Source organism: Pantherophis guttatus, chromosome 2 (genome assembly GCF_059756535.1).
Source record: "Pantherophis guttatus breed Tessera chromosome 2, ASM5975653v1, whole genome shotgun sequence".
Classification (NCBI taxonomy): Eukaryota; Metazoa; Chordata; class Lepidosauria; order Squamata; family Colubridae; genus Pantherophis; species Pantherophis guttatus.
The window spans coordinates 131800773-131805636 of record NC_142064.1 but is presented as its reverse complement, the minus strand read 5'-3'; the positions used below and the strand labels follow the sequence as shown (position 1 = coordinate 131805636).

The 4864-nt window shown below is 43.6% G+C and overlaps 1 long non-coding RNA gene across 2 annotated transcripts; it reads left to right on the top strand.

Annotated features, from left to right (window-relative positions):
- Positions 1-1973: 1973 nt before the first annotated feature.
- LOC132712588 (uncharacterized) lies at positions 1974-4111 on the top strand. 2 transcript variants are annotated; one of them, XR_009623234.2, is made up of 3 exons: positions 1974-2072; positions 2175-2446; positions 3716-4111. It is a non-coding gene; the product is annotated as an uncharacterized LOC132712588 (long non-coding RNA). The 2 variants fall into 2 exon arrangements; XR_009623227.2 differs by having other exon boundaries at positions 3642-4111.
- Positions 4112-4864: the final 753 nt, after the last annotated feature.

Sequence of the window (4864 nt, the reverse complement as noted above, 5' to 3'; positions counted from 1 at the left end):
AAAGAACAAGTTGGCCGCCATTTTCAGAGTTTTCATGTAGTGGTGGAGCTTCAGCTGCTCCTTGGCAACCTGCTCACATGATTGCCAAGACAATATGTGGGGAATTTGGAAGGGAGAATACATCCCCAACATGCAACCATTATTCATTGAAGGCATTCAATGAATGAAATGGAAGGATGGGCCCACAATAACTGAAAGTGGCCAGTCGGAGCTAAGCAGGTTACACCTCCTGCCATGGCACCACTCAGCTGCAACAGAAGTATAATACATCAGGAGATTGCAAGATGCAAATTGGAAGAAGATGGAAAACACCAGTTCAGAAAAACAAGATATCAGCTAATCTTGGCTTTGGGGGGTGAGGGGATGAGACAAAGGTTGCATTGAGTAGAGGCAACCCTCAGGAAGAAGCTCAAATTCTTTGGCCACCTGATGAGAAGAGAGGGTCATTGGAAAAGACCCTGATGTTGGGAAAGATCAAAAGCAAAAGGAAAAGGAGACAGCAAAGGATGAAATGGTTAGATGGTGTCATTGACGAGGTGGCCATGGGTTTCGCCCAGGGGTGAAATTCAGCAGGTTCTGACAGGTTCTGGAGAACCGGTAGCGGAAAATTTGAGTAGTTCGGAGAACTGGCAAATACCACCTCTGGCTGGCCCCAGAGTGGGGAGGGAATGGAGATTTTGCAATATCCTTCCCCCAAGAGTGGGGAGGGAATGAGGATTTTGCAGTATCCTTCCCCTGCCACGCACACCAAGCCACACCACGCCTACAGAATCAGTAGAAAAAAAATTTGAATTCCACCACTGGTTTGGCCTACCTCTGGGAGACAGTAAAGGATGGGGACCTGATATGTTATGGTCCCTGGGCTCATGAAGAGTCAGGCATGATTTAAAGATTGAACAACAACAAAACAACAATCCTCAGGAATGTCTGACTTCACTAAGGCTGAAATCAGGGGAACGTCTGAATGTCCCTTCAGTGTTACTTACTTCACAAAGTTGTTCAGAGGATAAAATGATGATGAAACAGGACATCAGGCCCATTTTATTAACTCTGTTGAAAAGCCAGCTTCATTAGGCTCCCCACTTAGAAATGTGTCACGTCAGGGCCGGATTTTCCTATAGGCTAACTAGGCTTCAGCCTAGGGCCTCGAGATCAAGAGGGGGCCTCAAGATCAAGAGGGGCCTATATTCAAATTGTTAGCAAAATTAAAATTACACTTTCACTATAGGTGAAAGGGCCTCATAAGTGGAATAGCCTAGGGCCTCTTTTCATCTAAATCCGGCCCTGTGTCACGTGTAAAATATATGAGACCATTTATTAATTTTATGAAGTGATGCCTGAATTTAGACTGTTTCTTCAACTTTGTCCTACTTTTTAGATTTAAAGCATGTGGATTCTTTGGTTGGTTTCAAGTTAGCCTGGAAATTTCTTGAGTGACAGACGGGATTGAAATGCTATAAATACTTACACAGGTTCTTTGTAAAACTGCCTTGAAACTGAGAAGAGGAAGGAGGGAGGGAGAGAGAGAGATGAGGGTAGGAGAAATAGGCCCAAACAGAACAAGAGAAATCTTTGGGTTTTCCCTAATTGCCCGCCCTCTCTCTCTCTCTCAAACACACACACACACACACACTCCCTCTCACTCACTCACTCACTCCCCCCTCCCTCCTCCCTCTCCCTCTCTCTCACTCCCTCTCCCTCTCTCTCTACCTCCTTCCCTCACACACACCCTCTCCCTCTCCCTCCCTCCCTCTCTCTCTCTTTCCCTCTCCCTCTCCCTCCCTCCCTCTCCCTCTCTCCCCCGCCCTCCCTCCCTCTCTCTCTCTTTCCCTCCTTCTCCCTCTCCCTCTCCCTCCCTCTCCCTCTCCCTCTCTCTGTCTCTCTCTCTGTTTTCTGCAAGATACCCACAATTTTTTTGCTGGCTCTTCCTTTAGTCAAGGTTACCCTTGATCCTAGAAGGAAAAACAATCACCTGTAATTATGCATCATTGCAGGGGAGTCTGGCAAAGGGTTTGAGGCGGACTCACTACAGTGAATTTTGCAAAGGACACAGAGCTTGAATCGAAGGGCAGGTGAATATCATTTGATTAACTTAGTTGGGGGAGGAAGCCGTGGCTGGGCTCCAGTTGCTTCTTTCAATCACCACACTGGTTTGTTTGTTTTTTTCCCTCCAGTTGCCAGAACTTAGGCTCAGCCCAAGTGACCTTTTGTATTTCTACAGCTCATTTCCTTCTCATCCACTTCATACCTACAAGTATCATTTCCTCCGTGATCGCCTTGACAGTAGAAAGGAGAGGGAGGGCAACCGGAAAATTTATCCAGGAAGGACAGTCAAGAGCACTAGTAGGAGAGAGAAAAATCCACCTATGCAGCGAAAGAGGTGCAGGGCTACAACGGAATATGCTCTGAAGACAACATATTTTGTGTGGAAATGTACAGTAAGGAGGTAAATTTGTAACACAGGTTTAGGAAATAGAGGCTTCTAGATTTAGGTATGAACTGCAATGCCCCCTAGCGGCTGGATCCATATAGAATCTACGTCTGCACATCAGGTTCAATCGCAAAAGTATTTTTCATTGAAACAGACCCAGCCAATGTCCTCATCTCTTGAAGGTTGAGCTTTTCGTGTGTGTGTTTTTTTAATGCATCTCTCTGAGCATCATTTGGGCATAAGGGGCATGCATAAGTGCACCAGCATGCCTACTGTCCCTGACCTAATATTCCTTTTTACTTACTCTTTTCATGTATTCAAATTATGTTTATACTTTTACCTGTTATCTTATATATGCTTGACAAATAAACTTATGATTTATGATTTGGGATAGGCCACAGCATGGATTTTGAGCAGAAATTCCTCGAAAAAACCAAACACAGAGGCTGTATCCAACTTGGAGAAATATTTTTTTTTAAAAAAAGTATATATTTGATGTTGGTGCAAGATTGCTGGTTAGGTTCCCCACTCCCCCCCCCCACCCAGCAAATACACTGTACAGCTGTTACTACAGATCCAAAATTCCACGGGGGGGGGAGATTTTTCTCATCGGTGCACATTAAGTGAAATCTCAGAGAAAAAAGTGATAGCAGTTCACTAAAGGCAAAGGCTCGATAGGAGCAGCCTAAGGGAATCACCAAGTTGATGGACACAGCAGCCTACAATATACTGATTTGATCCCCACTATTACATTATCTGTATTTGCTATCGAGTTCCTTGAATTGTGCTGGCCAAAAAAAAAAATCTACAAATGCTTTTCAAGGTCAAATGTGAGCCAGAGTTGAGTCTGTGTTTTGCATATACTGTATATGGTAGGACTACTGTACCAAAGCTGTAAAAATCCAAAGGTTCACTAGATAACAACAAAGAGACTAAAAGCTCCTAATTCTTTGTTGCCATCGAGTGGCTATCTGGAATTCTGCAGCCTAGGAATGGTACACCTGTGTGCATATCAAAGATCCTTGTTTCAATCTAGGGCATTTTTTATTGAAAAATTCAGGTGCTAGGTGATTAACCAAAGTCTTTGAAGAGAATACCTTCCAGGATATACTAAACAGAAACAATAGCCTAATTTGGAATATAGTACCTTCTGGTAGTTTCACAGACATAATAGATGCCTTCAGCAATTTATTTTTTTTTTTTTTAACAGCAAAAGAAATTGCATTTTCAATGGCTGGTGCTTGTTGTTTCATCTGCTTGTTTCATCTCCTTTCATTTAAACAGCACCGAGGGTCCAAAATTGACTGCTTTCATTCTCTGTCTGCAAGTACCTTGGTAACTCATAAGCGTTTTTAAAGAATGGCCGTTTAGAGCTGAAATGAAATACAAAATGCAAACCCTGGAATGGTTCTTTGGCAGCCGCTTTGCAGATGATACATACCTTGAACTATTTCCAAAAACTGTCCGTCGCAGTGATGCAGTGTGAAGTCACAGAGAAGAAGGAGAGAAATTCCTTCTCTCGCATCCCTGCATCATCTCCCCCACCTTAAAAAAAAAAAATCTGGAACAAACAAGAAGCAATTTATCAAGGCTGAGAGAAGCAAAGAAAGAGAGCAGAATCCCAGAGAATATTAACCTAATTAGCAACTTCATTAAAACCCAGGCTTGAACTTAGCCCAATCAATTGTGTGTTTTTTTTTTCTAGTAGCAAAAAAAAAAAAAAAATGCTTTCTCAAAAAAATGCCTGATATCCTGCCAATTCCCCCGCCCCCCTTGCTCTTAATGTCTCTGGTCAGCATAGCTGGTCAGAAGCCATTAATGGAATTTCCCAGGTACAGATATGTTTCGACAAGTCATACTTAGGGGCTTTGGCTGAAAATGCTCCAACTCTTCTTTGAAAGCTCATCTTCATAGCCACCCCCACCCCCCACCTAGCAGTTCGAAAGCACATAAAAAGTAGAAAAACAGGGACCACCTTTGGTGGGAAGGTAACAGCATTCCATGTGCCTTTGGCATTTAATCGTGCTGGCCACATGACTACAGAAACGTCTTCAGACAGCACTGGCTCCTCGGTTTTGAAATGGAGATGAGCACCATCCCCTAGAGTCGGGAATGACTAGCACATATGTGCGAGGGGAACCTTTACCTTTAGCTTTTATGTGTTTTTGAGACAATCTTGACTCCTGGCGACCGCAGTTTTCTTGACAAGGTTTCCGTAGTGCCAGTTACCACTGTCACCTTGCTAGAGCTGAGAGAGGGTGACTGGCCCAAGGTCACCCATGCCTAAAGTGGGACTAGAACTCACTGTCTCTTGCTTTCTAGACTGATGCCTTAACTACTACGCTACCAGCTGTAAATTCTAAAAGTTAACATCATTAAATATTAATATTTACCATTACGTGAGCATTTGGGGAAGGCATCCCCTTTACCAGC